Source organism: Macaca nemestrina, chromosome 1 (assembly GCF_043159975.1).
Source record: "Macaca nemestrina isolate mMacNem1 chromosome 1, mMacNem.hap1, whole genome shotgun sequence".
Lineage (NCBI taxonomy): Eukaryota > Metazoa > Chordata > Mammalia > Primates > Cercopithecidae > Macaca > Macaca nemestrina.
Window position 1 is genome coordinate 13,051,665 of NC_092125.1, and position 23,307 is coordinate 13,074,971.

Consider the following 23,307-nt stretch of genomic DNA (forward strand, 5'->3'; position numbering starts at 1 on the left):
AAATTTATTTGGAACAAATTACAAAGTTTTAGAAGACCAATACTACAAATATCACAAAACTCAGAAGAATAATGCTATGTTTTTGCTTAGTAATTGCCCGAAGTACCTCTGCATTTTTTGGCTGTATACCCCTCTTCATATAAGAATGATTCTGCACACCTATAGTCCTAGCTACTTGGGAGGCTGAGGTTGGAGGATCACTCCAGCCCCTGAGTTCGAGGCTGTAGTGAGCAATAATCATGCCACGGCACTCCAGCCTGGACAAACAAACGAGACCCTGTCTCTAAAAATAAAAATGAAAAATGAAACAAATGACAACAAAAAGAATAATTCTGCAATAATATATTTCTGTAGAGGGAATAGAGAGATAATTCTTTCCTCTCGCACATTGATCACGCCTTGTTTTTGTTATTAAAGTTCAGGAGAGTTGGTTTCCGCTTTGCAACTCATTGTTAGTCTTGTAGATTCTTAGGGTTGTTTTCAAGCTTCAGGACATGGTGATGAACTTTTCTTTCATTTATGGTTCAAAAGCTTTCAGAGCATTTCAAGTTTTCTTGTGTAGCAATTAATCTTAAATAGTCTTTGAGTTGACACTCTTTACCTAGTTTATTGTGATGTCCATGTCCTGGCATAGTACGAGTTTTAAGTAATCTTCAGAGTTCAGGCCCAGCCTGCAGGAAGGGAAAACAAAGGCTACCCCATAAAGAATGCAGGCCAGCACTTGAGGCCCAAGGAACTTGGCCACACCCAGAGCACCATTTGCATTTTTCCTCTGCAAGGCAGAGCACAGTGACTGCTTTGTGTTTAGAGAGGGAAGAAAGACCTCTGTGCCCACAGCGCAAGTAAAGGCCTTCTTGGGACAAGAGTCATCCTGTGTCTTCTCATCTGGAGACTAGGGGACAAAGGGAGAGAAAGGAGGCAGGAAGGCAAGCCAAGGGGTCCTGCAAGTGGGAGCTTTCTGAGCTCTGGGAGATCCAGGTCTTGGCTGGTAGGATTTGGCCAGGAGGCCCCGCTTCAGACAGATGCCCTGGGAGTAGACGGGCCCTGCTAGAGTGGACAGAGAACTTAAACTTGGTCCAAGAGCACCTAGAAGCAGATTCTTAACAAAGTGCCTCTTAGTTGCGCTCTCAATGTGGGAAAACAGCAGGGAATGCAATTTCAAAAGGAATAATACTGGATCTCATACTGGGAAATCGACCAAAAGGAATCAGCAGAACAGGGTTGGGGAAAGCCTGGGTCTTGCAGGGCTTTTCCCAGGAGAACTGGAATTATAGGTGCTAAGAAGCAATTTGGAGAGTCAGTGGATGAGTGAGTGGCTGCTCTGCTCTGCACACGACCACAGCACAAAGCCACAACGTGGCTGCAGCAGCCACGGCCTGACTCATGTATGCTGCCTCAGCACGTCTGGGCTGTGGGAATATTGCCAGCCTTCTGCTTGGACAACCTCCACATCCAAGCCTCAGGGCGATCGTCTGTGGCAGTCTGATGAGAGCCCACCACCAGATTACAGCAGCAGCCTGCACAGTCCCCTGTCAGCAAGCTGGGTGAGTTTCGGGAGCAAACTGGGGCCCCAGAGAAGGAGGCAGGCCGCTGGCACACAGATGCCAGCTACTGAGGTGAGAAATGGGTCGCTCTGAGTTTTGCTGGGATGCACAAGTGCTGTGCTTCACTGAGGTACTGTAAGCACAGCCTTGTCGATACCCACAGTTCTTCCTGTCCAGACTAGGCCATCAACCTCACAGAGCTACTGTGAAAATGAAATATTAAAATAATGCATGTAAGTGCCTAGCCCTACCTCTGGAACATGAGAGCCCACCAATTGGGAGCCATGAATGGTGCTGATCCCGACAGTTTAACGGTGGTGATGGAAGACCTTGAGCTGTTCTTACATTAACGCTGACAGGTAGATGCTGGTCTGTCTTGCTCTTTATGTCTCTCCCCTTTGACTTGGGGCTGGGCGACCAACAACTGACTTGGGGCTGGGCGCGGTGGCTCAGGCCTGTAATGCCAGCACTTTGGGAGGCCAAGTGGGCGGATCACCTGAGGTCAGGGGTTCGAGACCAGCCTGGCCAACATAGCGAACCCTATCTTTACTAAAAATACAAAAATTAGGCCGGGCGTAGTGGCTCATGCCTGTAATCCCAGCGCTTTGGGAGGCCGAGGTGGTTGATCACTTGAGGTCAGTAGTTCGAGACCGTCCTGGCCAACATGGTGGAACCCCGTCTCTACTAAAAATACAAAAATTAGCCAGGCATGGTGGTGTGTGCCTGTAATCCCATCTACTTAGTAGGCTGAGGCAGGAAAATCCCTTGAACCCGGGAGGCAGAGGTTGCAGTGAGCCGAGATCGCGCCACTGCACTGCAGCCTGGGCAGCAGAGTGAGACTCCGTATCAAAAACACAAACAAACAAACAAAAAACACAAGTGACTCAGCCATGCATGGCCCTGAAATGAGCAGTCACTTACTAGGTGCACAATTTCCCAGCTCCAGGACTGAGAATCACACGATTAAGATGGAAAGAAGGAAGTATACAATTAGGGAGGCCTCAAGGGCCCAGGAGGAACTAGGAATGTAAAAGAAAAAGAATGAACACAGAAAAGTAGGGGTTCAGATAGTACAGCCTGTGTGAGCTGCGAGGAATGAGAGCGAGCAGGTTTTGGAGAAACCTAAGGAGGTCAGACCATAAGAGGTACAGGGGGAGGAGGACCACAGATTGGAGTTAAGCCAACCAAACGAGCAAACGAACCAAAAACAACCATTTTTAAGGTGTTAGAATTAAACATTTTAACACACAGTATTTTGTTCATCCCTAAACATGTCTTTATTAATGTATAATTATTGTTCTCCCTAACAGAGGATTAAACGAAGCTCAGGGTTAGGGACCTTCCCTAAAGGCACACAGCTAACTGAGGTCAGAGCTGGCCCAGAAAGCCTCATGTCTAGCTCTGAGCCACTGGGCAACGTGGCCCAAAAAGCCCAGTGAGGACCCACCACTTCCGCCAACCTGGGATGAGATCACAGCCAATTCCATGGCTATAATAGTGGCCCCTGGAGCTGATGACCTTATGAACTGCAATTCCCCTGCTGCCCTGTCTGGCTGGCGTCCTTCAATATGCAGCCAGGCTCTGGACTCTGGTCCCCCCCCCAGCAAGGGCAGCGAGGCCAAGGGCCAGTGGCAGCCAGTTCTGTTCCGCTCCAGTAAGTGCTGCTCGAGTAATGGCATTTTAACTCTGAGCTGCTGTGGAGGTTGGATCTTGGTCTGGATCCTTTTTGACTCTGCAACAGCAAGCTGTAGAAGAGTCAATGCTGGCCGGGCACAGTGGCTCACGCCTGTAATCCCAGCCCTTTGGGAGGCCAAGGCCCGCAGATCACCTGAGGTCAGGAATTCGAGACTAGCCTGGCCAACATGACGAAACCCCGTCACTCCTAAAAATACAAAAATTAGCCAGGCATGGTGGCAGGCGCCTGTAGTCCCAGCTACTTGGGAGGCTGAGGCAGGAGAATTGCTTGAACCTACGAGGTGGGGGTTTCAGTGAGCCAATACCAAGCCACTACACTCCAGCCTGGGTGACAAGAGCAAGACTCCATCTCAAAAAAAAAAAAAAAAAAAAAAAAAAGGGAGAGCTTTGTTGGTTGACATTAATTTGCAAACCAGGAAGCGATGGTCTCCAGCTGGGACTGAAGGTGCTCTCTCTTCAAAGAAGGAAAGGGCAGGATGGGTGTTACGCTTCACAGGGTCTGTGTTACACAATAGAGTCATGCATATTCAGCAAGTCTGGGGCAAAATCGATACATATTTATGAGGGGAGCTCAGTGTGTGTGCAATAAGTAAACACATATGTAACATACATCCCATGTTCACTTTGTGGGAGGCCTAGATTAAAATGAGGTGGAATTGGGCTCTTTATGTCAAAGGTAACCTAGAGGACACAGACAGTTTGTGTGCAGTCTCTAGATCTGACTGCAACTGGCTGGAGGTGTGCAGTTGCTTGTCAGGAAAGAGCGTGTGTAAGATGGTCCTCTGTCCAGTCGAAGTTTTAGTGGTCTGGGTTGTAAATCAGAGTTAGGATAATTTGCTGGTTAGCTCCTATTGTTAGGGAGTTTATCAAGAGTGTGGTTTTTCCTGTAGGAATTTAAGAAGTTGCCATGGCTGCCAAACTTTGAGTCCACCTGTTGGTAAGTTTTGGCTCCTTAACCTTAGGGTCTGTCTTAGTTGATAAAGGAGTGTCTATTTTGCTGTTTTGTTTTGTTTTGTTTTCGAGATAGGGTCTTGCTCTGTCACCCATGCTGGACTGTAGTGGTGTGATCATGGCTCACTGCAGCCTTGACCTCCTGGGTTCAAGTGATCCTGTTGGAACCGAACTGTCGATTCCCTCCTGGGCAGGGGTCGCCGCGAAGGATCACCGAAACGAGATTCACAGCAGAGAGTTATTTATTACTAGCGGGCTAGGGTCCCAAGCTCTAAGTTGGCCCTGGGACCCCGACTGCTTGTTACAGGCTGTTTATATAGGCAAACACAAGTTCAAACACAGCTTAGGGCGCGAAATTCAAACAAAGCTTTAGGCGCGTGGTAATTGGGTCTGTCTATGGCCTGAGCAAGGTGTCTTGTTCTAATTGGTTAGAGCAGGACCTTATGAGGTTTTTTTCCTGGAGTTGTTGATTCCGGGAACTTCGAGGCAGGGTGGGACCCCCGGAATTGGCAGGGTGGGACCTCATGAGGTTGTTTCCCGGAATTGGCAGGGTGGGACCCTATCAGGGTGGGACCTTATCGAGGCAGGGTGGGACCCTATCCAGAGCCACCTGGTGTTAATTTTTTTTAAGTTCTTTTTTTATGAGGCCTAGTTTCTAAGTTTTATGCGGCCTAGTTTCAATCCTCCTACATCAGCCTCCCAAGTAGCTGGGACTACAGGCGTGCACCATCACACCTGGCTTGTGTGTGTGTGTATGTGTGTGTATGTATGTGTATGTGTGTGTGTGTGTGTGTATGTGTATGTATGTGTGTGTGTGGTCTCCCTATGTTGCCCAGGCTGGTCTTGAATTCCTAGGCTCAAGGTATCCTCTCACCTTGGCTTCCCAAAATGCTGGGATTACAGGCATGAGCCATCGCACCAGGCCAGGGATGTCTATTTTGGTCTCTCAGATCATAACCTAAGACAGATACACACCCACCCTTGTGATATGTGCTTAAATAACCATCGGCAAACAGTGCCAGGAAAGCCCATGGGAGGGAGCCCCAGGCTCTTGGTGAGAACTGAGCAGCTGTCACCACCATCGGAAGAAGTGGTCTGGTTGGTGTCAGCAGACGCTGCTCAGCAGAGCCACCCACTCTGCTTAGAGGCTTGTCCCAGAGGCCCAGAGTGACCCTGCAGGGCCCTGCACTACTACAGGAGTGAGAGGCAGGCCAGAGCCCCGGCAGCAATCACTGACCAAGAGTAGCTGAACATCAGGATCTGACTCCATAGAGACTATATTAGTCAAGACCGTCTGAGCTGCAAACGTCATAAACCACATCTCATTTACTTCAGCAAGAAAGGAAGGAGGGTTGGCCAAGGAATCGAAGCCCAGGCTGGCCTGAGACGTGGCAGAACCAGGTGGAATCTCTGGCAGATGCCTGCTCCCCAACAACCCGAAAATGGGGGCTTCTGTCTCTGTCAGGGCCGCGGCTGCTACAGCTCTGCATGCGTTTTCAAAGCTCTGCCAGGGGAGCGGGTCTGTGGCTCACACCTGTAATCCCGGCACTTTGGGAGGCTGAGGTGGGAGGATCGCTTGAGGTCAGGAATCTGATACCAGCCTGGGCAACATAACAAGACCTTCATCTCTGCAAAAGAGCAAAGAAATTAGCCAGTGTGGTAGTGTGCACTTCCAGTCCTAGTTAATCAGGAGGCTTAGGCAGGAGGATCACTTGAGCTCAGGAATTCGAGGCTGCAGTGAGCTGTAATGGTACCACTGCACTCCAACCTGAGTGACAGAGTGAGACCCCAGCACTTCACAACAGCAAAAGAGTAGTCAAGGAGGCAGCTTCCATCCCCAGGCGTAGCTGGAGAATTCCTGGGGACAGGGTCAAGGGTCTCGCCCTAGGGTGAAGTCTCCTTCATCTGCTTCTGCATGGAAACTCCTTGACAGGTGGTTGGTTCAGCCTATGCCCTTGTAGCAGCACAGGGCTTGGCTCTAAACAATCAAGACAACTTCTGTAGTTGCATATATTTGAGAAATGCAGGGCTAGGCAAGGTGTGCTAGTCGACTTGGGCTGCTATGACAAAGTGCCACTGACTGGCAGATCTCCAGTTCTGGAAGCTGAAAGTTGGAGGCCAAGGTGTTGGCAGGGCTGCTTTCTCCTGATGCCAGTCTCCTTGGCTGCAGACAACCTCCCTCCTCTGTGTCCTCACACGGGCTTCCTTCTGTGTGTTTCAGTATCCTAATCTCCACTTCTCATCAGGACCAGTCATATCGTATTAGAACCTACACTGATGGCCTCCTTTTACCTTAATTACCTGCTTCTATTTGGAGAGAAGGCCCTCTCTCCAAATACAGTCACGTTCTGTGTACTGTGGGTTAGAGCTTCAACATATGAATTCCGGGGGAAATACCCAGCCTGTGATACAAGGCTCACCAGGTCATCTGAGGTGAGTGGTGGCGGAAGGGAAGATTGCCTGTGATCATCATTCCTGCTGCTCATTGGCTTCTCTCTCTGTGCCAGGCTTTTTCTACGTACTTTTCATGCAGTCGGGAAGTAACTCCTATTATCCTTGTAATGACCAATGAACTGACATTTCCCAAGAGGAGCAAAACCAAACAAGGCCCAAGTATCCGGACTGGTCTTGAACTGGAACAGGAAAGATACAGGCAGATGACGGTTCACTGGAGCAGGCCCTGTTCAGTGTGTGCTTTCATCCGTCTTCAACGCACATTTGCAACCTGTTGCTTGTCCAATGTGTTGGTTTCAAGATCATTAGTTAATCAAATCTATCAACAGATGTACTTAATTTACTGAATTTACTAAAGATTTACTTGGTGTTAGGCATGGAGCAAGACAGTTGGAAAGTTTGCAACGTTCCCTTGCTCCTCTGTCCCCACCTGCCCAGGTCCCACCCTTAACCATTACTATTGGTTTCTTTTATAGCATTCCAGAGTTTTATTTTATTTTATTTTCTGAGATGGAGTCTTGCTCTGTTGCCTAGGCTGGAGTGCAGTGGCGCTATCTCGGCTCACTGCAACCTCCGCCTCCTGGGTTCAAGCGATTCTCGTGCCTCAGCCTCCCCAGTAGCTGGGTTCACATTTTAGTGGAGAAAATAAGGAAGATACTCAAATGAGCCTATGAGTACACGTTGTAGTAAGTCCAATGAAGGAGGAAAAAGAGATGCTCCGAGGAGGAACAGCCAGGGACAGCACTTGGGCTTGGGTGGTCGGGGAAAGCTCTGGCTCAGTGACATTCAGCTGAGATCCACCGAGCTATGAGAGGGCTTTTGAGGCGTGGATAGAACTGTACAAGAGAAGGGTCATTCCTCGGGCCCAAAGCCTGTGGTTTTCTAATACAATGCCATTTGTGGGTTCCCTGTTGGCTCATCAACTACCAAACACATCTTATGTGCCCAGATTGGTACCAGGCAATTTGGGATAGGATGAAAACAAAGTAGAAAACATGCTGTTTGACCCCAAAAAACTTACCTTCTAGTTGAAGAAGTGAAAATAACCCAGAAACAACCACAGAGTGCTTTACGGAGTCATGGGATATGGCTGGGCGCAGTGGCTCACGCCTGTCATCCCAGCATTTTGGGAGGCCGAGGCGGGAGGATCACCTGAGGTCAGGAGTTGAAGACCACCCTGGCCAACATGGTGAAACCCCATCTCTACTAATAATACAAAAATTAGCCGGGCTTGGTGGCACGTGCCTGTAATCCCAGCTACTTGGGAGGCCGAGGCAGGAGAATCGCTTGAACCTGGGAGGCAGAGGTAGCAGTGAGCCGAGATGGCGCCACTGTACTCCAGCCTGGGCGACAACAGCAAAACTCTGTTTCCAAAACAACAACAACAACAACAACAAAGAATCATGGGTTAGGGGAGGAAAGAAGGAGAGATGGAACCAGGTGTGATTTATTTAGCAGGTGGGAAAATGGAGAAGGCCTGACAGGTGGAGAATCGAGGTGGGTATACTTGTCTTATGGAGACAGACCGTGGTCCTGGAGTCATTGATGTTGAATCCCAGCTCCTCTGTGTGCCAGCTGGGTGACACGGGGCAAGTTATTTTTTCTGTCCAAACTTCAGTCTTCGAATCTGGAAATTAAGTTATGCTTCTACTTCTTTTTTTTTTTTTTTTTTTTTGAGACGGAGTCTCGCTGTGTCTCCCAGGCTGGAGTGCAGTGGCGTGATCTCGGCTCACTGCAAGCTCCGCCTCCCGGGTTCACGCCATTCTCCCGCCTCAGCCTCCCAAGTAGCTGGGACTACAGGCGCCCGCCACCACGCCCGGCTAGTTTTTTGTATTTTTTAGTAGAGACGCAGTTTCACTGGGTTAGCCAGGATGGTCTCGATCTCCTGACCTCGTGATCCGCCCGTCTCGGCCTCCCAAAGTGCTGGGACTACGGGCTTGAGCCACCGCGCCCGGCCATGTTTCTACTTCTTATGTGGCTGCAAATATTAAATGAAGTCAGATGAATGTAGGATTTTGGAGAACGAAATGCCTGTGGCCCACAGCCGCCTAGGATATGGGGGTGGACATCTCCTGGGGGGCGGAGCCGGGTAAATTTCCAGTGTCAGCTGCAACCACCAGCTCAGCCTCCTGGTTATTACATCCTTAGGGCTACAGACAGCAGTCCTCATCTCTGCCCGCTAATTAGCAGTCCTAACTAAGTGATAGGTGGGTTTGGTGGAAACCACACACAACTACTGAGGAAACCAGCTGGGTTTGTAAAAGGAAACCAATCTCCCTGTCCCTCTCCCTGCCCCTCTCCCTCCCCACTTCTCTTCCCTTTCCTTCCCTGCAGTGACCTAGCATTTCGCTCAGTACAGCCAGCTTTCACAGAACGCTAGGCAGCATCACTCTCTCCTCGATGAATCAACTCTAAGGCCGTTTATCTCAACTCATAACGTGAAAATAGTTAAAAATCAAGAGTGAAACGGAAGTTATATTTCCCCTAGAGAATCAAGAGTGAAAGTGAAGTTGTTTCCTCTAGAGAAGCCCCTTGAATATCTTGGACATTTCTTTTCTTTTTTTTTTTTTTGAGTCGCTCTGTTGCCCAGGCTGGAGTGCAGTGGCACGATCTCGGCTCACTGCAAGCTCCGCCTCCCGAGTTCATGCCATTCTTCTGCCTCAGCCTTCCGAGTAGCTGGGACTACAGGCGCCTGCCACCATGCCTGGCTAATTTTTGGTGTTTTTAGTAGAGACGGGGTTTCACCGTGTTAGCCAGGATGGTCTCGATCTCCTGACCTCGTGATCCGCCTGTCTCAGTCTCCCAAAGTGCTGGGATTACGGGTGTGAGCCACCGCGCCCGGCCTATCTTGGACATTTCTATCAGCAACAATCCTCTACAATCAGGTCACGGTCAAGGGTGAGGGGAGAAGTCTGTGATTCCCAGCACCATGAGAGGACGCAGCCACCACTTTGATACCTTGGAAAATGTGGATCAGTTTAATCTGAAAAATGTTGAACCATCTTTAAACACAGATGTCCCCACTTTCTGGATTTTCAGGTTGAAAGAGATGGAAACGACCCCGTTTGTTTCACACATGAAGGCTGCTGGGCCTTCTGAGATTGGCCAGTCAGTGGCAGATCTAGAAAAAACCGGGACTCAAGTTTTCTGATGCAGAGATGTCTTTCAGCCGCACCACTCCGCCTGCCTGCCTCTCGGTCCCGTGTGAGCACATCTGAAGCAGCAAGCTCCTGTAGACTGTGACCGGGAGGCAGGGAGAGCATCCCCCTCTCCACCCTCCTTAAAATGCCTCCCGGTAAGAAGTCTCTCTACTCCGGTCCAGGATTACACCACTTACTTTATTTCCTTTATTTTCTTAGGACCATGCAGAGACTGCATGCATTTCCTCCAAGGCTTTGTCACCCCGGGAGGTCCCTCAGTAGAAAGGATGTTTACATAGTGGGAAGGGTCAGAACTTTCCAAGACCTGACTTCCAGTCCTTGCTCTGTCCCTTAGTGATTTCCACTCCATCGAGACATTGATCTCTTTTCCAGAGCAGCACACATTTATTCATTGTCCAAATATAAGGTACACTAAGCACTGAGACATAAAGAGGACAAGCAAGACCTTGCCCTGTTGTGGAGACAGACGGGCACACAGGCAACTACATGCTAAGTTCTAGGATAAAGCGACCACATATGCAGAGACAGGGAGGCAGGAGGCAGCCTGGGCTTCCAGCACTGGGACTGCAGACGATTCTACTGCAGACTGTAAAGGGGTGGGGTGGGGTGGGGATAATGTTAGAGGTCACCGGGGGCCGGATGACAAGGGACATCCTATATCCAACTAAGGAGGTTAGATGTTATCCTGTCAGCTCAGGCTGCCCTTGTAGACTTGAGGGCAGCATCACATTTCCCTGGCAGAAAGATCTTAGTTGTCTCATCAGCAAGGCCAGAGGCAGGGAAACCAGGCGAGTGGTTATCGAAAGGTTAAAGGGAGTGAGGATGAGTTCCTGAGCCAGGAGAAGAAGAAGCCAGAAGAAAAGATCCTGCTTGGGTCCAGGAGTTTGAGACCAGCCTGGGCAACATAGCGAGACCCTGTCTCTATTAATAAAATAAAATAAAATAAAATAAATTAAAAAGGGAAGACTAATTTAAAAACATGAAGAGGCCAGGGACAGTGGCTTACACCTGTAATCCCAACACTTTGGGAGGCCGAGGCCCGCAGATCACCTGAGGTTGAAACTAGGCCGCATAAAACTTAGAAACTAGGCCTCATAAAAAAAGAACTTAAAAAAATTAACACCAGGTGGCTCTGGATAGGGTCCCACCCTGCCTCAATAGGGTCCTACCCTGATAGGGTCCCACCCTGCCAATTCTGGGAAACAACCTCATGGGGTCCCACCCTGCCAATTCCGGGGGTCCCACCCTGCCTCGAAGTTCCCGGAATCAACAACTCCAGGAAAAAACCTCATAAGGTCCTGCTCTAACCAATTAGAACAAGACACCTTGCTCAGGCCATAGACAGACCCAATTACCACGCGCCTAAAGCTTTGTTTGAATTTCGCGCCCTAAGCTGTGTTTGAACTTGTGTTTGCCTATATAAACAGCCTGTAACAAGCAGTCAGGGTCCCAGGGCCAACTTAGAGCTTGGGACCCTAGCGCGCTAGTAATAAATAACTCGCTAGTAATAAATAACTCTCTGCTGTGAATCTCGTGTCGGTGATCCTTCGCGGCGACCCCTGCCCAGGAAGGAATCGACAGTTTGGTTCCAACAAGGTCAGGAGTTCGAGGCCAGCCTGGCCAACATGACGAAAACCCATCTCTTACTAAAAATACAAAAAGTTAACCTGGCGGGTTGGTGGGCACTTGTAATCCCAGCTACTCGGGAGACTGAAGCGGGAGAATCACTTGAACCAGGGAGGTGGAGGTTGCAGTGAGCCGAGATCGCACCATCGCACTCCAGCCTAGGAAACAGAGCGAGACTCCAGCTCAAAAAAACAGAAAGAAACAAAACAATCAAATAAACAGAAAAACATGAAAAGAAAAGAACAAGAAAACACCCAAGAATTAGTAGTAGGAAACTCGAGAGAGAGTGTTATGGAAACCTGGGGAGGAGATAATTTCTGAGAGAGATTGGAAAGCAAGATTGTCAAATGCTGCAGACCAGAAACAAGACTAGACCAGGAAGCAGCCCATGAAATTCAGCCCCCGGGAGGTCTCTGACAGCCTGAAGGGGGTCAGTTCCGGGACAGCCACCAGCAAAAGCCAGACTGCAAGTGTTAAAGAGAAAACACAAAAGCAAGGTTAGGAAGAAAGCCTCAGCTTCCTCACCTGACAATGAGGACGGCAATAAAATGTTATGAGACTGTGGATTCAAAAGCATGGATGATTAAGAAGTTCCGGAGCTGGATGGTGGTGACAATTGCAACATCATGAATGGACTTAAAGGCACTGAATTGTATACTTAAAATGATTTAAATGATACATTTTGTCTTATGTATATCACCCCACTGAATTGTATACTTAAAATGATTTAAATGATACATTTTGTCTTATGTATATCACCCCACTGAATTGTACACTTAAAATGATTTAAATGATACATTTTGTCTTATGTATATCACAGGCACTGAATTGTATACTTAAAAAGATTAAATGATACATTTTGTCCTATGTATATTTTGTTGCAATTTTTAAAGGGGGAGAAAAGCTTATAGAAAATGGTAGTGTTCTGTGTAGGTGTTGTTTATTTATTTAGAAGGCTGAGGAGAGGCTTGTGCTGAAAGCTTGGAGAGATAAGGGGCTGAATGATAGGAGTTTGAGGTGTCGAGAAAGCTCAGAGGAAACGAGGCCACACACTGCTCGGGTAACAGGTCCAGGCTGGTCCCTGACAAGTGTTGTAAGATATGGGAGTCAGAACTGACTGTGGCCCAGCAATCAAAGTGTCTTCTTTTGTGGGGGAGGCTAAAGGGAGAAGGGGAGGCAGCGACTTCTCAGAAGCAGCACCGCCATCCTCACCTAGGCACAGGGTCCTCTGAGTATCAAATGAGAAACTATGCGAAAACCCTCGGTGAAATACTGTGTCCTGGAGGATCATGAGGTAGACCACCATTAGTGTCCCTCTGACCTTACGATCTTGCATTGTAGTAATTAATACAATATGAAATCATTTTTATTTTATTGAGGAGAATTTGGAAAATGTAGAAAACCATGGAATAAAATTTAAAATTACCATTGTTGGCTAAGCCAACGTGGCGAAACCCATCTCTACTAAAAATACAAAAATTAACCGGGTGTTGTGGCACATGCCTGTGATACCAGCTACTTGGGAGGCTGAGGCAGGAGAATCGCTTGAATCCAAGAGGCGGTGGTTGTGGTGAACCAAGATCACGCCGTTGCACTCTAGCCTGGGCAACAAGAGCGAAACTCTGTCTCCAAAAAAAAAAAGAAAGAAAGAAAATACCCACTTGCAATCCCACCACCCAGATAACTGTTAGCATTTATTTGGGTCTGTTTAAAAAAAAAAAAAAGTATGTCTTATTCTATACACAAATCAACGCACACATATATATGCCTTTTTTTTTTTTTTTTTTTTCTTCCCTGAGAGGGAGTTTTGCTCTTGTTGCCCAGGCTGGAGTGCAGTGGCACAATCTCGGCTCATCGCAACCTCCATCTCCCAGGTTCAAGTGATTCTCCTGCCTCAGCCTCCCTAGTAGCTGGGATTACAGGCACCCGCCACCACGCCTGGCTAATTTTTGTATTTTTAGTAGAGACGGGGTTTCAACATGTTGGTTAAACCGGTCTTAAACTCCCGATCTCAGGGTGATCCACCCGCCCTGGCCTCCCAAAGTGCCGGGATTACAGGCGTGAGCCACCACGCCCGGCCTATGTATATATACCTTGTTAATTTTTTACTTATAAATCTATTCTGAACATTTTCTTTAATCAATACAATTCTATAGAACACTTATTTATTTATTTATTTTAAGACTTGACCTTGCTTTGACACCCAGAATGGAGTGCAGTGGCACCATCACGGCTCACTGTAGCCTCGACCTCCCTGGGCTAGGGTGATCTTCCCACCTCACCTTCCTGAGTAACTTGGGCTGCAGGTGTGCACCATCATACCTGGCTAATTTTTGTATTTTTTGTAGAGATGAGGTTTTACCATATTGTCCAGGTTGGTCTCGAACTCCTGGGCTCAAGCAATCTGCCCACCTTAGCTTCCCGAAGTGCTGGGATTACAGGCGTGCACCACCACATCTGGTTAAAATATTTAAATTGTGTGTGTGTGTGTGTGTGTGTGTGTGTGTCTAGAGACATGGTCTCATTGTGTTCCCCCAGGCTAGTCCTGGCTTCAAGTGATCCTCCTGCCTCAGCCTCCCAAAGTGCTGCGATGACAGGTGTGAGCCCCAGCTCCCAGCCTTCACTGACATTCTGATGAGCAAGCTGGTTTTCCCCTACCCCTGACTTCCAACATGGCATCCACTCTCTAACCCTCCCACCACCTACCCATTTTCCTTTGAATTAGACGGATGCTTAATAACTTCCCTAGGATACGGTTAGTGACAAGAGAAATAACGCCCTTCGGATGGAATTGGCCACACCCTGATCTAAGTCAGTAACATTTAGCGAACACTTATAAAATTCCTCTGATGTGCCTAACGTTTCATGAAATGGTAGATGTACAAATATTAACGCGATACGCCCCCCACCCTCAGGAGTTGCTCAGCTCAGTGGGCAATGTGGACACACAGGTGGGTTGTCTGGGGCAGAGTCTGTGCACTGAGCTGAAGGCATGCCACGCCATCCGCTGAAGTTGTCCCGTTTAGAAACATCTGTGGTTTCACGTTGCTCTGAATGACACGTCATGTGGAAAGAACTGGCTGTAAGGCATACAGCAGGAAAGCAGATTGCGCAGCTTGGATGGCACAATTCTATCAGGACGGGGCACCAAGACCTGTCCTGTGTGATAGTTTCTATAGAAACAACAATAATGACACCTAGCACCTCTTTCACTCCCACAGATAATCAGTGCCCAAAGCCCATCCTTTCTCTGCCCTCCTTCAGTCCCTTGTAGGTGCTGTGCTCCCTCCTGCCCCAGGGCCTTTGCACAGACCACGTCCTACCCAGAACCTACTTCCTGACCTCTTTGACTGGATACGTCTTTCTCAAGTTGCAGATCTTGGCTCAAATATCACTTCCCCAAATGATGTGGAGGAATATATATATCAATATATCTTTTGTGTTCCCCCAAGAGCTATACTGAAGTCCCAACCCCCGCCCCCACCATAGCTGTGAAACTGACCTTATTTGGAAATGGGGTCTCTGCAGATATAATCTAGTTAAGATGAGGTCATGTTGGAGTAGGAACCCTACATCCAATGACTGGAGTTCTTATAAAGGAAAGAGATGTCTAGACACAGACAGAGGGAGAAGTTCATGTGACAGCAAAGGCAGAGACTGGAGTGATGCATCTACCACCAAGGAATCCCAAGGTCTGCCAGCAATGCCAGATGCTGGGAGAGGGCCAGGAAGAGCCTCCCCCAGAGCCTCCAGAGGGTGCACGGCCCTGCCTAACCTCAATCTCGATCCTCTAGCCTCCAGAACTGTGAGAATAAAATCCTGTTGTTTCAAGCCCCTCAGTTTGTGGTACTTTGTCATGACAGTGCTGGGAAACTAACACACAAAGCAAGGCTTTCTCCACCTCCCCAATTAGAACCTGGGGTTCCCCTCCAAAATGCTTGTCATGGTTGTATTTATATATTCATTGTGTCATTTAACTACCATCTATCTCCCCAACCAGGCTATCAGCTCCATGAAGGCAGCATCTTTCCCTCCCCAGGGCCTGGTGTGTAAGGTCGGAATAGTTCCTGAATGAACACGTGGCTCGTGGGGCAGGTATCCCCGCCCGGCCACGTGCTAACATGCGGGCAACACAGGAGGGGACCGGATGAGAATTTCAGAGTCTGGTGCCTCCATCCACTCGTGGTCCTGAACACTCCACTATGGGACTGCTTTGGTAACACGACTTTGCAAGCAATGCTTCATTTAATCCTCATAACTTAACCCACTGACCCCAGCATTATTCCTACTGTGTGATACAGAAATTAAGGGTTGCCGGAAGTTATGATACCAGTGAATGGCAAAGCCAGAGCTCGAGTTTAGACGTGTGGGACTCCACAGCATATGGTGCAAACATCAAGCACCTTCCAGAACTCTTGCCCCGTTCTGTTGGCTAGGCCACGTCCTACGCTGCAGGGTAACTGCGTGTGGTTAAACTTGTCATTCAAATTTGCAAAGGCAGTGTGCAGGTGGGATCATCCCTGGACCGGCTGCCTCATTTGCTCAACGCTCTGCATCTGGGGTGTGGAGCCCTCTAGGTAGTAAAACCCTTCATATCAATTGCCTGCTTAAATCCCGCTGCTCTGGAGGTAGAATACCCACAGTGCCGTGCCCACTGCTGACATCTCTACTGCTCTCACCCCACATGTTCACCTCACAGCATACCCTGGACCCTATTCTAGCCACAGGGTGTTGTGTGTGATCCCCCAAAGAGCTGCCCTCGACACCTCCCCACAGCAGCTTGCTGAATCTGCCTTTTTTTTTTTTTTTTTGGATTCTTGTTTTCCTTGCAAGAACAAAAGGTTCTCTCGAATCCTTCAGCCACCAATGAAATGATCAGGCAGGAGAAAAACTTTAGATGGGAGTCTTGTCAATAAAAATAAACAGTTGCATGGAGCTGCTTAAGATCTGAACCAAACACTAAAAATAGAAAGACAGGGGCTAAAAAGTTATTTTAAGAACCCCCCAACCACAGTCACTCTGCAGGCTGAGCAGGGGAGCAGGAAGCATGTCTGGTCACACCGCCTTGGAATCAGAGCCCATGGCTGGATGGATTGGATCGGCTGATGGCGTGTGTGGAGCTGAACTTGAACATGATGCCAGCGCTGGGGGGTGGGGCTGGGGTGTGGTGGGAGGCGCCGCCCTCACTGCTGCAGCTCCTTCATTCTGTTGAGGGCACTGCCGGCGTGGAACCACTTGATCTGCATCTCGTCGAAGGTGTGGTTCAGGTGGATGGTCTCCTGGGTCCCATCAGGGTGCTTGATAACGCACTTCAGGGGCTTGCCAGGGGCGAAGTCCTTCAGGCCCTGAATGGTCAGCTTGTCCACAGGGTGAACCTTGTTTAGTCGGCTGGGTCAGCGAAGGTCGGGGGCAGCTGCCCCTGCTTCTTCAGGTTGTTCTCGTGGATCCTGGCAAAGCTCTTGGTGATGATGGCCCGGCCCCAGAGGTGATGAAGCTCTAGCGCTGCATGCATGCTCCCGGCTCGAGCCCTCGCCATAGTTCTTGTCCCTGATCACCACTCACCCGATGCCATGTTTCTTGCAGTAGCGGGCAGTGTCAGGGACGGGACCAAACTCCTGGGTGACGGCACTGCACATGGAGTTGGCCTGGCTGTTTTCAGTGTTGACGGCACCAATGAGCAGGTTGTTGGAGATGTTGTCCAAGTGCCAACAAAACTTGAGCCAGGGGCCAGCAGGCGACATGTGGTCAGTAGTACACTTCCCTTTGACCTTGATGAGGATCTGCAGGTCCTCCAGGTCCTTGCCATCCCACCTGTCAAAAGGCTCCTGAAGCTGCAGGCGCTGGCTGGTGGGGCTCACATCCACGTGCTATCCACTGCTGTCCTTGTGGGGGTGCTGGTAGGTATCCTGCCCGGGGTCAAACTCTGCTTGGGGAAGCTCATCTGCATCCGGAGCCTCCAGCTTGAACTTCTTCCCCTCCTTGCCCAGCAGGTAGTCAGTCTCTGGGTTGAACTTGAGGGTTCCCGCAATGGCCAGGACTGTGACAATCTCTGGGGACGTGACGAAGGCATGGGTCTCGGGGTTCGCGTCACTGTGGCCTGTGAAGTTCCTGTTGTAGGAGGTGACGATTGTGTTCTTCTTCCCCTTCTGGACGTCCTTCCTGTCCCAGTGGCCAATGCAGGGGCCACAAGCATTGGCCGGGATGACAGTGAACTGGGACTTGCACTTGAGGTCATGCGCCAGTGCCTGCTTGGCCACAGCTGCTGAGCGCTCCAGATCTTCATAGCTTGAATTGTTGCAGCTACCAATCAGACCCACTTGGAGGTCCAGAGGCCATTCTTCCTTCTCTGCCACCTTGCCCACTTCAGCCACAGGGCGAGCCTGGTCAGGGGTGAAAGGCCCATGGATGTGCGGCTTCAGCTCACTGAGGTTAATTTCAATTAGTTGGTCATAATGGCAGCCAGGGTCAGGCGCCCGGTGATCCTTGGAGTCATCAGCTAGATTGGCAATGTCTGTCCGGCCGGTCTTGCTTAGGTACTTCTTCATCCTGTGGTTGTAAGGGAACACGGAAGTGGTGGCCCCAATTTCTGCACCTATGTTGCAGATTGTCACCATGCCAGCACAGGAGACGGAGTCTACGCCAGGCCTGTGGTATTCCATGATTGCACCTGTGCCACCTTTCACCATGAGGATGCCTGCCACCTTCAGGATCACATCTTTGGGTGAGGTCCAACTGAAGAGGGAGCCCGTTAGCTTCATGCCAATCACCTTGGGGCACTTCAGCTCCCAGGGGATCCCAGCCATGATCTCCACAGCATTGGCACCCCCAACTCCAATGCAGATGCCCCCCAGGCTGCCACCATTGGGGATGTGGGAGTCACTGCCAATCAGAAGAACCCTAAGGTATGCATAGTTTTCCAGAATAATCTAGTGAATGATTCCAGATCCAAGCCTCCAGAAGTCCACACCATATTTGACACAGGCAGTTGCTAGGAAATTATAAACTTCCTGGTTGATGTCCTTGGCCCGGCGCAGGTCTTTCTCGTCCCCAAGCTGAGCCTCTATCAGATGGCCACTGGATGGTGGACGGCACGGTCACCTTGGGCAGCCCACTGCTGATGAACTGCAGCATGGCCACGCGGTCCAGCGTAGCCACAGGTATGTCTCACCCTGCTCGATTTCCTGGCTGGCCGGGTCATCCAGGTGTCCATACACGATCTTCTCCAAGAGGATCAGAGGCCGGTTCAGTCGTTTGCGAACAATGTTAATGTTCTTCTCTAGCAGGTCATAGTGGAGGTACTCGTTGGCCTCAAAGTAGCTCGTCGCCATCTTGGCCCGTTGGCACAGTACTGAGGCCACATGGACTGAGGCACAGGACTGAGGCCACACACCCAGAGCTCTCTGCAGTCGGGTCACCAGCAGGCCGTAGGGTGCCATTTCGTGCACTGATAAAGATGAGGGCGTGTGAATCTGCCTCCTTATCAGTGATGTCACTCTCTCTGGTTGGCTGCTCCAGGACACCATCCCTAACCCCATCTGGTTAGGGATGAGATGAGACGCCTCTTCTCACTGCCGTCACATCAGCCTGAGCAACCTCATCACACAGACTCTCTGTCACTTGCTCATCGCCCACCAGACATCCAGGACCTCTGTGTGGCTGGCAGATGGGTGAGCATGAAGTGTGGGGATCTGGGAAGCCTCTGGGCTCCAGCACCAGACACACCTGGGCTTGATTCCCACCTCCTCCTCCGGTTGCTGGCTGGAAACCCTTTCACCAGACACCTAGGTTGCTTCAGGTTCATTTTCCTCATGTGCAAAATGAACATCCTCTTACTCATCTTGCAGGGATGATGGAAATACTGAATTTTATCTACAAATAATTGCATATATTAACAATGCCAGCCACATAGTAAATTTTCATTCCTTGCATATATCGCCACCTAGTGGACATCTTTAATTAATAAGATTAAATCCGCTTGGACATTCCAGCACGATTTCATACTCCTCCTTTCCATCCTGCCATCCTCAGCAACTCGCTGGATACACCTGGACTGGTGCTGTCCAGCCTGCAGGCCGCCAGTCCCATGTGGCTGCTGACCACTTCAGCTGTGGCTAGTTGGAACGGAGACGCACCCTTAGTGTAAAAGGCACACTGGGTTTTGAAGACTTAGTAGGAGCAAAAGAATGTAAAATACTTAAACAATCTTTTTTTTTTTTTTTTTTTTTTTAAATGGACTTCTGCTCTTGTTGCCCAGGCTGGAGTGCAATGGCACAATCTCGGCTCACCGCAACCTCCGTCTCCCAGGTTCAAGCGATTCTCCTGCCTCAGCCTCCAGAGTAGCTGGGATTACAGGCATGCACCACCATGGCCCCGGCTAATTTTGCATTTTCAGTAGAGATGGGGGTTTCTCCATGTTGGTTGGGCTGGTCTCGAACTCCCGACCTCAGTATCTGTCCGCCTCAGCCTCCCAAAGTGCTGGGATTCCATGCGTGAGCCACCGCGCCTGGCCCCCAACAATCGTTTTTAATATTGATTACATTATTACAATCATTGTCATATTTCTTTTTACCTTTTTAAATGAGGCTGCTAATGGCTGGATGCAGTGGCTCATGCCTGTAATCCCAGCACTTTGGGAGCCAAGGCGGGGTGATCACCTGAGCTCAGGAGTTCGAGACCAGCCTGGCCAACATGGCAACACCCCGTCTCTACTAAAAATACAAAAATTAGTGGGACGTGGTGGTGCGCACTTGTCATTCCAGCTACTCGGGAGGTTCAGGCAGGAGACTCGCTTGGGCACGAGAGGCAGAGGTTGCAGTGAGCTGAGATCGGCTGAGATCATGCCACTGCACTCCAGCTTGGGCGACAGAGCAAAACTCCATCTCAAAATAAATAAATAAATAAATAATTAAAAAAAAATAAAAATAAATAAAAGCAGCTGCTAAAAACTTTAAATTGCATATATGGCTCAACTTTGGGACCTGCATCATATTTCTACTGGACAGCGAGTGCTATTCTACTCTCAAAAAAGAATTTGGAGGCTTGTGTCAATTCATGATTCACTAAGTGCGCGTGTATGCAGGCGGGTGTTTCAACCCTTATGATTGACACTTTTCGAAGAGGCCACAGATAAGGAGCCAAACTGTACCCAGAGATGTTCCAAGCTGGATAACTGTGTGTCACAGAGAGGCTTCAACAAAAAGAGGAGTCGAAGTCACTTGTTCTGACGTTTTGCCCTGCCTCTCTGGACTTTCCCTGCGTGCAGCCCAATTCTTCACATCTTGGAAGGTGGCTTAGGCTTCTTTTGCAATCTCTAGCCTCAGATCCATTTGCTCATGTGCAATCTAGCAGTCAAGTGTCTAGTGCTGTTTTTTTTGTTTGTTTGTTTGTTTGTTTTTGAGACAGAGTCTCACTCTGTTGCCCAGGCTAAAGTGTAGTGGTGTGATCTCGGCTCACTGCAACCTCTGCCTCCCAAGCTTAAGTGATTCTCATGCCTCAGCCTCCCGAGTAGCTGGGATTACAGGCATGTATCACCACACCTGGCTAATTTTTGTATTTTTTAGTAGAAATAGGGTTTCACCATGTTGGCCAGGTTGGTCTCGAACTCCCGGCCTCAAGTGATCTGCCCCCCTCGGCCTCTCAAAGTGCTGGGATTACAGGCATGAGCCACTGTACCCAGCCTCGTGCTGTTTTTGTTTGTTTTGAGACAGGGTCTCACTCTGTTGCCCAGGCTGGAGTGCAGTGCCGTGATCATAGCTCACTGCAGCTTCGAACTTCTGGGCTCAAGCAATCTTCCCGCCTCACAAGTAGCTGAAATTACAGCCATGTGCCACCATGCCTGACAAATTTATTTTTAATACAGATAGGGTCTCACTATGTTGCCCAGTCTGGTCTTGAACTCCTGGACTCAAGTAATCCTCCTGCCTCTGTCTCCCAAACAGCTGGAATTACAGGGTGAGCCCACCACACCCGCCCAGCCTGTGCTGTTGAGGTGGAAAGGGCTTCGGATTTTCCCAGACGCTTTCGACAAGAAGCAGTCATCATGCAAGTTGGGAAAACATTCACCTGGCAGAGGTAAATGCTGAGGTCCAGAAAGCAAAGGCTGGTGTATTAGATCATATCGTATATATGGATGAAAAATGCTTCAGTCTACCTCAAATTTAAAAAGCAGTTTTCTGATTCTGGGAATCATGGCTTGGAGGCATTGTGATTCACCCTTGCAAATTTCTGAGAAATTAGAAGAAATTAGTCGGTAAAGACCAGAAAGCAAACGTGAGAAGATATAATTAAAGAGGCCACTGATTCGGATAGAAGGCTTATTTACATCAAGAGTCTTTCAAAGAAAAGAGAAACCAAGCAGTCAGTTGAACATAAAAAAAAAAAAAAAAAAAAAAAATTAGAAATAAGGCAAAGACAAGTGACCATACTAGAGGATACATCAAAAAGTCAGAAAGATAATGAAAGATGAGAATCTAATTGTAGAGTGTACAGGTTTAGATTAATTATTAAAAGCTCCACACATACATTTGGAGAGAAAAAGGAGAATGCAAATTCAGAGAAAAACTCAAAGTCCTCAGTTATTTCCTCTCCATCTCCCTCGGCCTCAGTTTCCCCATCTTATGAAACCAGATGATCTGTAAGGCTCCTTTCAAATCCATATTTGTAATTCTACAAAATAAATAGCTGCATGAAGATCTTTTACTTCTCAGTTTTTAATCTCCAAAATTTCATAGCCAATTCTTGTAGAGAAAATAAAAATTACATATGAGCAAGAAAGGCTAATTAAAATAATCTTACCACCTAGAGACAGCCACTGTGAATATTTTAATGTATATTCTTCCCTATTCATATAGATATACATAGAAATAATATTGTATAAATTTTGTTTTGGCCTTTTTTTGTCAATGAAATATTGCAAGGATATTTTCCTGTCTTGGTTTCCTTTCCACATCATTGTTTGTGACCGCTGCCAGGTATTTTGGTCTAAATGAAAGTATCAGGGTATATATAATATTAGTTGCAGTGAAAATGCAAGTGTCTCCAGATTGGAAGAGATGAAGAAAGTTGAGAAAAACAACACTTTTCCTTGCACGATGCCTTCTACTTTACAAAAGACTTGTACAAAAGCTTTGTAATCAGCTGGGTGCAGTGGCTCACACCTGTAATCCCAGCACTTTGGGAGGCCGAGGCGCGCGGATCATTTGAGGTCAGGAATTTGAGACCAGCCTGGCCAACATGGTGAAACCCCATCTCTACTAAAAATACAAAAATTGGCTGGGTGTGGTGATGCATGCCTGTAGTCCCAGCTACTTGGGAGACTGAGGCAGGAGAATCGCTTGAACCCGGAGGCACGGAGGTTGCAGTGAGGCAAGATCAGCCTCTGCATTCCAGCCTGAGGGACAGAGTGAGACTCCATCTCAAAAAAAAAGAAAAAAAAAAAAAAAAAAAGGCTTTGTAATCTACAAAGTGTTTTTACATCTTCTCTTAAGACTGCCCAACTAGCAGTGCCTAGCATATGGGAAGCATCAATAAGTGTTATTAAATAAATGGGAAATCAAACAAATATGCATTATCATATGTATCCTTATCAAACTGGGATTTGATGGGCCTCATTCTCATAATTCTATGAATTTTAAGGGTACCTCTATTACCTTGATAAAATCCATTATCATTTACATAGTATCCACACAGACTGATCTCATTTGAGCCTCCCAGCCACCCTGTAACTAACTAGGGTAGATAGCGTCAGTCTCATTAAAGAGAGGCCAGATAGTCAATCAGTGGAAGAGCTTGACCTTACACTCAAACCCATGACACTTTCAGCTTCCTGACCATGACAAAATGTCCCGCCCCACCTTTATTTAAGCAGTTTGCGGTAT

The 23,307-nt window shown here is 48.4% G+C and overlaps 1 pseudogene; it reads right to left on the reverse strand.

Moving 5' to 3' along the window:
• Positions 1 to 16,278: 16,278 nt before the first annotated feature.
• On the reverse strand, positions 16,279 to 18,867 carry LOC105474612 (aconitate hydratase, mitochondrial pseudogene; annotated as a pseudogene).
• Positions 18,868 to 23,307: the final 4,440 nt, after the last annotated feature.